The sequence below is a fragment of the Poecilia reticulata genome, chromosome 8, assembly GCF_904066995.2.
Source record: "Poecilia reticulata chromosome 8, P_reticulata-male-v2, whole genome shotgun sequence".
In the NCBI taxonomy this organism is placed as follows: domain Eukaryota; kingdom Metazoa; phylum Chordata; class Actinopteri; order Cyprinodontiformes; family Poeciliidae; genus Poecilia; species Poecilia reticulata.
The window spans coordinates 10,126,848-10,139,577 of NC_088837.1; the positions used below are offsets into that span (position 1 = coordinate 10,126,848).

General features: G+C 38.1%; 1 long non-coding RNA gene across 1 annotated transcript in view; it reads left to right on the forward strand.

Annotated features, from left to right (window-relative positions):
* The first annotated feature begins 3,025 nt into the window (after window positions 1-3,025).
* Window positions 3,026-12,730, forward strand: part of LOC145552501 (uncharacterized) — a 71,705-nt gene continuing 62,000 nt past the window's right edge. Inside the window, exon 1 of the long non-coding RNA XR_014088568.1 lies at window positions 3,026-9,388. This is a non-coding gene — a long non-coding RNA (uncharacterized LOC145552501). The remainder of the gene's footprint in view (window positions 9,389-12,730) is intronic.

Sequence of the window (12,730 nt, forward strand, 5' to 3'; positions counted from 1 at the left end):
TGAACCTCTTCACAGAATGGTTTGAGAAAACATATACAGCTATAACTTCAAAGAACTACTTTATTTGTGGGGACTTTAATATTGATCTGCTGAATGTCAACAATCACAAATTGACTGAAGAGTTTATTAATACTACATGTAGTCTGAGCCTTTTCCCTCAAATTACGAGACCTAGCAGAATCACAACCAATAGAGCTACATTAATAGATAACATATTTACAAATTTAATAGACAACACAATAAGCGGATTGTTAGTTCATGACATCAGTGATCATTTACCTGTTTTTGTTGTTTGTGACATTGGGCACATGAAAGTCAAGACTAAACATAATCCAATTATTAAAAGGTTAAGGACGGAAAAATCGATAAATGTATTTAAAGATGAATTATCTAAACAAAACTGGGAGTCAGTATTAAAAGAAAATGACATGGATAAAGCATATGATAATTTTTTGAATATTTTTAAATCATTATATGAGAAAAATTGTCCGAATGTAGAGTCTATTTCTGCAAATAAATATTCTGAAACTCCATGGATCACAAAGGGATTGCAAAATGCCTGTAAAAAAAAAGAATAAGTTATATAGAGACTTCATAAGGCATAGATCCACTGGGGCAGAAAATAAATACAAGAAATATAAGAACAAATTGACTGCTGTTTTACGAATAGCAAAACAAGATTATTATAGTAAACAGTTGGACAGAAATAAAAAAATATTAAAGGTATCTGGAATATTTTAAACAGTGTTATTAGAAAAAAATCCAAACATGTTAGTTATCCACAATACTTCACAAACAATGGAGATAAACATTTAAATAACATGGAAGAGATAGTTCATAATTTTAATAAATACTTTGTAAGTGTGGGCCCTAAATTGGCTGAGGAAATCCCACAGCCCACAGGACATGAAATACTAAATGATGTATTAGTTAGAAATCCAGATTCCATGTTTCTTACAGCAGTGGAGGAAAATGAGATCATAGATATAGTACATAAATGTGAAAATAAAAGGTCAACTGATTATGACGGTATTGATATGTTAATAATTAAGAAGGTGATTGTGGAAATTATTCAACCACTAACATATATCTGTAACCTGTCAATTCAAACAGGAATATTTCCACAAAAAATGAAAATTGCGAAAGTCATCCCACTACATAAATCTGGGAATAGACATGATTTCACAAATTACAGGCCTGTTTCATTACTTCCACAATTTTCCAAAATTGTGGAAAAAATATTTGTTGTTAGATTAGAAAGATTTATTAGTAAACATCATCTACTGTCTGAAAGTCAGTATGGATTTAGGCCACAAAGATCCACAGCGATGGCAGTTCTGCATTTAATAGAAGAGGTGACCAGTGCATTAGATAAAAAGAAACATGCTGTTGGGGTGTTTATTGATTTAAAAAAAGCATTTGATACAATTGATCATGACATACTCCTCAGAAAACTTGAGTGTTATGGTCTAAGAGGAGTAGTGTTGCATTGGATGAAAAGTTATCTCAGCAATAGGCAACAATTTGTGCAGTTGGGTGATGTCCAGTCCTCATGCATGGACATTGTTTGTGGTGTTCCCCAGGGATCAGTATTGGGGCCAAAATTGTTTATTTTGTATATAAATGATATATGTAAGGTCTCCAAGAGACTTAACTTTGTACTATTCGCTGATGATACAAACATATTTGGTACGGGTGAAAATTTACGACAGTTGTTGCTTGAAATGAATTTAGAGTTATATAAACTGAAAGAGTGGTTTAAAATTAACAAATTGTCGCTAAATTTAGATAAAACAAAGTTTATGTTGTTCGGTAAGTGTAAAGAGCAGAGTGATTTACAAATAAAAATTGATAATATCACTGTGGAGAGAGTGACTGAAATTCGGTTTTTGGGAGTAATGATTCAAAATAAGATCTGTTGGAAACCTCACATAAAATATGTCCAATCTAAAATTGTAAGAAGTATTGCAGTTCTTTCTAATGCCAGAAAATATTTCAACTACTCTGCCCTATATATTATGTACTGTTCACTTATCTTACCATATCTATGTTACTGTGTGGAAATTTGGGGCAACACTTACAGAACATCACTTCAATCATTATGCACACTACAGAAAAGAGCCATCCGTTTAGTTCATAACGTTGATTTTTATTGTCATACCCACAATCTATTCATAGATTCTTATATACTGAAACTCACTGACTTGGTAGAGTTTCAAACTGCACAGATTATGTTTAAAGTCAGAAAGAAAATATTACCAGAAAATATTCAAAAATTATTTTCTGATAGAGTGGGGGGATATGACTATAGAGAAAACCTCAATTTCAGAACTTTGAAGGCTCGAACAACAATGAAAATAATGTGCATTTCTGGTGTTGGTGTGAAGATCTGGAATAAACTCTCTAAAGAGCTGAAGCAAAGTCCAAGCATGAGATATTTTAAGAAAGGTCTCAAAATAGCTATTATTCAAAGGTATAAGGAAGAACAAGGGAGATAATCCTGGCTGGGAATTAAAACTCTAAGTATGATTTCATCAAGTGGGTGCAGGTCTGTACAGGTGTGGGTAAATGTATAAAGGTATGTAAATAGTTGTGTATTTTGTATATAAGCAGATGGGTGTGTATATGGGTGTATGTATGTATATGTGTATAGATGTATGTATATGGGTGTATGTATGTATATGTGTATAGGTGTATGTATATGTGAATATGTATATATGTATGTGTACAAATGTGTATGTGTGTGTATGCAGTACTTTCATTTGGCTGAGGAAATATTACTACAATTATTATTTCATTTTGTCAGGAAGGATACTGGAAACTGAAAATAATGTGATAAATTACAGCTGGAAAAGGGGTCTGATTATATAAGTTATACTTCTTCATACTCCTTTTCAGACTCATAATCACCGATGTGATGTGTCTTCAAGAAATTTATTATGTACTTTGTGTTTGTTCTACATTGCCGGTGAAAGGTTTGTCTGAAATAAATTACTAAATTACTAAAAAATTACTAATAATCTTAGAAAATGATTGAAATCGTCCACCTCCTTTCAGTGCTCCTGCTGCCATCTGCAGAAATGCGCTGCTCGCGGTCAAAAACAAGCAACAAGATCCAGGACGAAGGTCAATCCTGCTCGTTTATGCATCGCTCAATATGCTAATGGAAGAGAAATAACTTACAGTTCCAGGAAAACTGTTTATCCCCAAGTCTTTGGTTGCCATGCTGACTAGCCTTAGCATTCACGGCGGGCTCCATCGTGATGAACTAGCCGTAATGTAGCAGAGAGCAAGAGGGAGGGTGAGAGCAGCACAATCACAAGAGTGTTGAACAGCGTTAATACTCTCCTCCCGTCGCTGATTGGTTCTTTCTGACAGAGCGGTGGACTGGACTTCATGCTGCCTGAAGTCCTGAGTCTATGATGATTTAGGTTTCTTTCGTTTGTTGCCGTTTGTCCACTGTGTTTTATTAAATACAAAGTTGTCATAAAAAATAAAAAAAAGTTGGTGCAGGGATCTAAAAACAGTATTACAGTGCAGTTCCTTAAAGTACTCACATGTATACCTCTATTGTGTATACCTCACAATATACATAGTATACCTCTATTGTTTGTGTCACGTTGTAGTCAAATTAACTGAGAGAAGAACTTTGGTGATTTCTATAGCTGCAAATCAAAATGGTGAAAAAACATGCTTCAAAAATATCCCTCGGTGTGCATTGATCTTTCACCAGTAGCATCTGTCAATCTCTCTTGTTTTTTCACTCATGTCCCCCACGTTCTGTTTAGTCAACAAGCCGCCGCCTCGCCTGTCTGCTCCATTTGCTTTCTGTTTACCAATAACTTGTTATTCATCTTCCCAACAACTGTAACCGGATGATCTCCTGTTCTTCCGGCTGTCACTTTGGTCGACTGCCTGCATCCCATCAGGCATCATGTTTCCGCCACCATTATCCGTTTTCCTCTCCCCGCCTGTCATTTTTAACAGCGGGGTGATTGACTTGACTCTCGGCGTGGACGTCGTCCGCGCTGCCTCCACCGCCGCCGCCAGATGACAGGATGACACATTTCCGCCGATCCCGCCGTACTATATTTTTTGTCACATTGCTCTGTCTTGCCGCAAGATGAGTTTCTTTTCCTCCGTTGTGCAGAGGTGATTGCAGTCATCACTCACGAGCATCCGCCGAGTTTTCATCATCTGATCGTACTCGCCGCCTTTTGCCCCTTGTGGGGTCGCGGATGTGTTCAGCGGAAAAATCAAGAGCACAGCAGGGATCCCCCCCCCCCAAACATGTCTAGGTCGACCTCGGCTGGGTCGGGATGTTTCTGGGATGTCAAATATAAATGGTGCTGGTGGGCGCAGAAGGGAATAGTCACAGAGGTCAGGATTATTAGTCTTGACGGATTATCTGGCTGAAATAATCCAAAGAGTTAGAAGAGGGTAATTAAAGGTCAAAGTTGGGATAAATCTGTAGATTAACTGCCTGGGTGCAGAGAATGCATGAACTTTAGATTATGCTAAGATTTATTTCTAAGCTGTGAGTGTGTGACTTTTATTCCATCAACGTTACTACATCCGTTGCTACGTCTACCACTAACCCCTAACTCAACGAGACCAGTTAATCCGACGGTCATATTTTACCAGGCACAAGGCGTGCCCTAATTGTACACCTCATAAATATTATTGTATTGCCAATAAAAATAAAGGACTGTTGGTGTCGTTTTGATCGAATGCTTCCCTGCACATGAGAGTGTGTAAATTATGACAAGAGAAAAACTGTTATCACAGTACACTACACAGGAGTACAGTGCAGCTTTAGGTTATTATAAATCGTTCTCTGACTAATTCCTGGCATTGAACTCTTTCTCCTGGATTCAGCTTCTCTTTGGCTCGTAACTGAATTCAGAAGGTTTAGTATTCCTACACAGCGCCCATCGACAATCCCTCTGAGAAGCTGATACAACACCATGCAATGATTTTTATGCAAAAAGACACTCATGTTTAAAAATTATTCATACATTTTTTTCTGCCATTATTAGAAAATTCACACCGTAATGCCTGTGCTTTCTTTAATCACCTCTGAAAAAAAGCGATTGTGTTTTTTTAGCTGAAGGAAAAGTTAAGACACTTTACGTCTCGCGTCAGTCCTCAGGTTTACCATATTTTGGGTTATGTTGAAAAGTCTAGTTCTGCTTCAGCTTTTTTTATTTTTTATTTATTTTCTTCACGCACCCTCTAATATGTGTATGCATATTTTCATGCATGAGATTTCCTTTCTTTAAGGGTCTAAATTTTACTTCTGGCAGCAACCAAAAAGTTGGTCATTTACAAAGCTCCTATCTTCTAACAACAGAATCAGATCTAAGTCGGCATAAAAATAAATAGATTATAATACATTTTTGGCTCCTTGGCTTAAAAAGAGGTTCTAAGTTACTGAACCTGAATTATAAAGTTTTCCAATTACATCCAGTCCTTTACAGACACAACAAAACTCATTTTGGTTACTGATGCCTGGAGTTAGTGGGTAAAGTATTGAAAAGCTGAAAGCAGAAAAATAAAATATGAAGATAAGTAACGGAGAATCAGAGTCAGTGAATGGATTTATACACAGCCGGGCAAAAAAACTAGTCAACATTTATGATCCTAACATCGCTGCAGATACTTTATGATCTTTAAACACCAAGCAGCTGAAATTGAGGATGAAGGCAGCTCAGCCATGGAAATATGGCAAGAAGCTCCATTATCCAGGCTGAGCTCAGAGAACAGACACTGCATCTGATTAGGACGCCTCCTGGGAGCCTCTCGGTACGTTTTCCTGGGTAGACCTCATGGCAGACCCAGAATGTACCGGAGAGACTAAATCTACCTTTCGCGCTGGAGACATCTTGGAAATCTGCAGAATGAACTGCAGAGTTTTGCTGAGGAAAATACTTGCGCATCTGGTTGACCTGCTAGTAGCAATTTTGACCACCAGAAGAGAAGAACATTTAAGAACAGACTTTAAAATATATTTCCTAGCTTTTGTTGCATAAGTGGTTATTAATTGTTTATCGCAGTGATGGTCATGAGTCTATCATGTCTTCATTTTTAAAGCTGAAGAAACGAAAACAAGGCAGATGACATATTATTCTGTACCCGTATGTCATCCAAACAATCTTGGTAATCATGACTATTTTCATTTGATTGTCTTAAATATGTTAAATTTTTTTACCACAACTATTTTCCTATCGATTATACTCTTGCTGACGTAGTTCAGAGCGTAAATCACACACTCACATTGCAATCCTACACAGACACATCAAAGTAAATAACAGTGTTGGCATCTATTTATAGCTTAAGGCAAAATAACGAGGCAGGATTTGACATTTGGTTATGAACTCGTAATTAATTCAACTGTACTTAACTCTGCAGTTAGAGAGTTCAGGATAAGAAAATGAAAGTTCTCCGGTTTAGTTTTAAGAATGGCGACATCCACTATTGCTTCTAAAATCAATTATTAGTGTGACCTTGATCTAAGTTTATTTTGGAAAATGAAAAGCACACCTGTACCTACTCACTGAAGCTCAGGTTTTGCAAAAAACATCAAATTTGTAGTTCCCTCTACTAATAATTTCGCTGAAACATTTTGCATTTTAACAGCAGGTTGTCTCACTTCACTCCCACCATCAATTCACGTATAAATACTTGAAAGAAAAGTTGAGGCCTCCCCTAGTGGCTTGTCATCTCACTGCAGCGTGTCAGTCTTTGCGTTTCATAACCTGTTAAAGAGATTAGTGGATGTCACAGTATCCAAATGCAGGAATACTGATGAGAAGAAGTTGATGTCTCGAGGAATTTCTCCATCACTTGGATCCGGATGGCATGTGATTTACACTCTCTACCCACTTACTGTCACATTATGCAGTCTTTTCGAGGCAGGTTTTTAAACACTTTCAGACGGTTTTATACTTTTCTTCCTCATCAATACGGGGTAAAAGCCTCTCTCTTCTGCTAATGGCGGAGTAGTTTGTGCAGTAATATGCCGTTTTCATCCTGCCCACCCAGCCATGAGAGTGCGGTCTTTGATTCAGACGCCACTCGTGATCCATATCAATTACAGCTCCTCGATTAGCGCAAATCACACACGCTCGTTCTGCTCTTTCAAAGACGCAGCCTTCTCTTTGCCACCCGTGCTTCAAACGTTGAAGGACTGAGGCATAAACAGCAACGCCGGATCTTAAAAGTGCTGTAATTGGAGAACGCTGACTGCGCAGAAAGGGGGAAGACTTCAGGGAGGAGACGAGGCAGTTTAGTTGGATTCTGCACTTGGCATTGTTGCATATGATCAATTTGGGCCCAGAAAATACTGTTTTCACCACCAGCCGCTAAGGGGAAACTAGCCCCTGACCACGCGCTCCAAAACCTTCTGGACCGGAGTTGAACTGCCCGTTTTCTGAGCTAACGAGCAGCGAACGGTTCACAATGCAGTTCATACGGAGTTCAGACTGTCAAAACAAGTTCAAGTGAGTGTTTTAATAACGAATAGTTCAAATGACCCTGAAAATGCTCTGAATGTCCAGTTTTGTTAGTGCTTAGTGGCGGCTAAGTGAAACACGGATAAAGGCAAAACCATCTATTTCCTGCAGGAGGACACTGGTTGTTCATAAACAAATAATTATTTTCAGTGCTTTGGACTTAAAAGATTGTTCAAACGGTAAAAAGCATTTCATTCTTTGCGTTCGCTTAAGCTCCCATTCTTGGTTATTCATTTTACTATTCAATTACTAAGAAGAATTAAAAATCAGTTCTCTGAAATGAATACTGATTTCTAATTCAGCCAAACTTAAAGCATTACTTCCTCAGAAAACTTAACAAACTTGACAAATAGTCTAACAAATGTGAATTGATTTAGATCTAATTTCTCTCCCTGACAAAACTCTTCACTACCACCCTGGATTTCTGAGCATACATGCTGAACTGTGACCTATTGTTGCATTACTTTATTTGTTCCATTTTTTTCCCCTACTTTTTACCGTTCGTCATTTTAGTTTAGCCGTTCGTTGAGTGTTACCAGCACGGCAAGTTTGTTGAAGAATGTATTTTGTGTAGAATTTGTTTTCTTTTGTTAATTTGAAAGAACCGGACTATTATAAGCCTTATTAAGCAGGTATTTATAAATGATAGCTGAGTCTGGACTATTTGGCGATATTCGAGTGGTGCCCCGACTAAGTCATTTTGATCCAAATGACTAGTTTTATTAATAATCATCCTAAGCAACTGTATATAGTTATTGATGGCAAAAACTGGACTCCTATCACACATAATGGTGGCGACTGCATCAGGCTGTAGGGATGCATGTAGGAAAAGTTTCTGACATTGAAAAGTGTAAGGAGGTTAGATGCTGGAATATATTTTTATTTGTAAAATTTGTAGAAAGCCATGGAAAATCTTCCTTCCACCTCACAGTTTTGCACTGCTTTGTTTTGGAATATTGCATAATATTCAAATATGTTCGGTGGTGATGTGACAAAATGTCAAAAAGTTTAATGCGCATGTCTCAAGACTCTGCACCTCTAATTTTAAAACCACCAATGGGGCGCAGGGAGGTTGTTGTCACCTATGTGTGCAAGTCTGTGTCTTGATACGTGTCTGTGCAACTCTTCTTCTCATAACTGCAATTTCTTTCAGTCTCACAGCTGAATTGAATTTATAGGCCGATTCCAACCTGAATGCCAGGTTTGTGTGTGTGTGTGTGTGTGTGTGTGTGTGTGTGTGTGCGCGTGTGTGTGTGTGTGTGTGTGTGTGTGTGTGTGTGTGTGTGTGTGTGTGTGTGTGTGTGTGTGTGTGTGTGTGTGTGTGTGTGTGTGTGTGTAGGCCAGGCCTCTGTTGCTCTCAGTGAGGAGGCAGGCGGCGTTTCTCTGTCAAACCTCTGACAGATCCCCCCAGCAGATTGTAATGGTTCGAGGCAGAACATGCTTTGACTGTCCTGCTTCTCTGAGCTGTTTGGATCCAGCTCTGCGGTCACCATTCTGTATGAACAGAGTTTTTTTTTTTTATGTACTCCTTGTCAGGTGTTTCATCTAAGACCATAAGAAACTGGAGTTTCGGACTAAAGCCGGTTTTCTTTTTTCAATAAGTATGTGCACAATCTAGGCAAATATAAATATTTAAATTAGTTGTTTGTATCTCTTGTAAAAGCACCAGTTGACTGCTTCCATTGTTTTTTTTTTACTACGTGGTGACACATCATGGTGTCACATCCACCAAACTTTAGACTTGACACAGTTCGGAAATGCAACTCTGATTTGGCCTTTTCCATTTCATTACCAGATTTGTCTCTCCAGAGAACATGGAACGACCGCAGACCGGTTTCACTCCAGCATTCAGCAGTGAAATCTTCAGTAGCACGGTAATTCTGCAAATTGGCTTTCTGCACATCATTGGGTCATCATGGGTCAAATTAATTAAGATACTAATAATCTTTCACAAATTTGCCTGGGTGATTTATTTTTATGCTTCTGTTGTTATGGAAATGACTGGAACTCCTGAATTCAGTGATCTGAGTGTGTCAGTACATGACTATTGAGAAAAAAAGAAATCTAAATCAGCAGGTGCAAGGTGACATAGGATCGACATCGATGGTTTACACCAAATGCACCTGATGTTGGCGAAAAGAAAACTCTGCGTGCACAAAGTTAATCGTGCAACTCGATGTTCCTCTGTTAAATTTGAGAAAATGTATTGAAGCAAAGGATGAAAGGTCTACAGCTCCAGTATGAAAACAGCAGGAGTCCCAGGAGTGAGCTTCTGTTGGCGTGTCTTCCCTTTTTTGCCGCGAAAGTTCCTGTTTCTTTCTCACCTCTATCCTCTTGGTGCAGTCGAAATCTGCCTCCACCAGCCTGACCTTCTAGAGGCCCGATGTGGTGTTGTAGCATGAAGATCGAGACGAGCCTCGAACACACACGTTCACACACACACACACGCACACACACATATTTAAGACCTCTCACCACCCACAGACATCCTGGAGAGTGCCGACAGTGTGCTCCCAGGTTCAGTTCTGTAAAAAGTGCTGTTGATGGCTCCTCAGCTCCTCAGAGCATTCTGCTTAATTCCTCGAACGATCCGCATTCAGCTTGAAATGATGTAGGTTTGGAAAAAACATATGGATTCAAAGGATGAATAACTAGATATATTTTGTAAAAATGTAAAAGAGGGATTCATTTTAGATTAAAAAAAATATATATCTATAAAAGAGCTCTTCATGTAAGGATCTGGCTTCATTCCGTTTACTCAGGAGGTCAGAAATGGGATCTTCTTCCTCATCAGCTCAACCGACTGTAACCGAGTAGATTCTGCTGTAAAGCTTTTAGGTTTCAATCAGTACCTCTCATTATAAGCTGTAAATGCCAGAGTCAGAATTTCTCACTACAAATCATCTCAGTTCAGTCTGAATTTTTTCTTTTTCTCCAGCACACTTCTCATCTTCTCATCTCTCTTGCAGCAGTCCACAGTCTAAGAAATTAATTCACACCACCAGAATCATTTCCTCCTTTTGCCTTCTGTGTGCAAGGATATCTTCCTCTGGTGTTTCTGCTTTTTAATCCCCCCGACTGTCCGACTATATTATCTATGATTTCTTGAGTTCTTTCTCTTCCCGTGTGTGTGTGTAAACGAGCATTTGTCCTTGCTAATCCTTGCAGGATTAACAGGCTGTGCGTTGTTGTTGTAACTTGTTTCCGCAGCAGCATGATAGCTGGAGGGGTTATAATAAAATGTGACAGCCTCTAGAGGGCTACCTAGCAGGTGTGATACAGAGATAGTCCCCACAGGTTGTTGTTCTTTGTTGTGTTGCAAATGATCAGTTTTAAAATATATCTTTGTTTAGCTCAACTAATCTTACTAACTCATCAAGCATTTCATGAATAACACTTTCCCAATTTCTAATTATTTAACTTTAAAAGTAATAAAAATAGATTTTTTTATTTTATTTTATGTACATCTATGATGGTTTACCAAAAATAAGTGGAAGTAGCTCACATTAATGCCAATGAATTTATGCTCGTCGTTGAATTAAATTGCAGAAATTACATAAATTACTACCTACAAGACAGATAATTCCACCTGTACAAAACTGTTTGTTTTTGTTTTGTTGTGGAAATTAGGTTAAAGACTGTATATGTTAAATGTCTTTTTGAGCTTTAAATATTAAGAAAGATTGTTTTTGACAGTGCTGATAGGATTTTTATAATAATAATAATAATAATAATACATTTTATTTCAAAGGCGCCTTTCTGGCACTCAAGGACACCGTACAAGAGTAAAAAAAAACTGTGACAGAAACAAATAAAATTTAACAATTAAAAATAGATAAAAATAAATAAAACAAAACAATGTTATCTATATAAAATCTATGTAAAATCAGGCAAACCAATTGTGTCATGTGGAAAAGGCAGATCTAAAAAGGTGTGTTTTGAGTTCGGTTTTAAAATTTGATAATGACTTTATGTTTCTAAGGTATGGTGGTAATGAGTTCCAGAGTTGGGGAGCAGAGCGACTGAAAGCTCTGCTCCCCATGGTGGTGAGACGGGCAGAGGGGACAGTGAAATGGATGGAGGAGGATGATCTGAGGGAGCGAGAGGGAATGGCAATATGAATAAGATTTGAAAGATATGGTGGGGAGAGATTGTAAAGGGCCTTGAAAGTGTACAGAAGAATTTTGTATTCTATGCGGAACTTGGTGGGCAGCCAATGGAGTCTTTGCAGGACAGGAGTGATGTGGTGCATGGATGGGGTTTTGGTAATGATACGGGCAGCTGAATTCTGAACCAGTTGGAGCTTATGAAGAGATTTCTGGGTGAGACCAAACAGAAGGGAGTTGCAATAGTCAAGGCGTGATGTCACAAGACAGTGAACAAGGATGGCAGTGGAATGGGGAGTAAGGGAGGGGCGGAGGCGGTTGATGTTGCGTAGGTGAAAATAAGCCGAGCGGGTAATGTTATTAAATGTTATTTATGACCTGTACGTAATTTGATGAGAACCTCCAGAGATTTTCTCACAAGACCGTCCCAGTCTCACAAATATGCAAGTCACTTTCTTTATTTAAATCAAAAAACTTTACATTTGAAAATAAAAAAATGACATGCTTGTAAAAGGTTACTGCAGGTTTTAACAGACATCCAACTTGTGGGGATAAAAGGAACAAAGCTCCTCGCAGTGATCAGTCCTGGTTGGCTTAGTTGTTTTTAAGCAGGTGTTTAAGAGAATAAAACACCATTTAATTTTGACACAATGAGCTTTCACCACCAAAACCTAAATTGATTAATTATGGAATATAAAGTGGTTTAACTTCAAACTTCATAACTTCCTTTTTAATATCTTTTATAATCCAGAAGCTACAGGTGGATTCAAACTAAACAATGCAACAAAACCTTGAATGCCAAACCCGACTATTTGGAGCGGCTAACTTCTTTGAGACAGATGCTTAATTTCAGCTGAATTAAGGATTTATTAAATAAATAACACAATCGAAGGCTTAAAACTCAAGCATTGTCTCATTCTTTGATTCTCTGAAACCCTCGGCGACAACCTTTTCAGATAAGCAGTGCAGAAACGGTGCCGAATTTTTAATATGCAGTTGTTTGTGGGAATCTTGCTCTAATCTATATGTAATTTGTCGGCGCCCTGCATAAATCACAGCTGCAGTTATGGCTCTCATTATTACTCAGTTTTATCTCTTTATCTTTCCTTA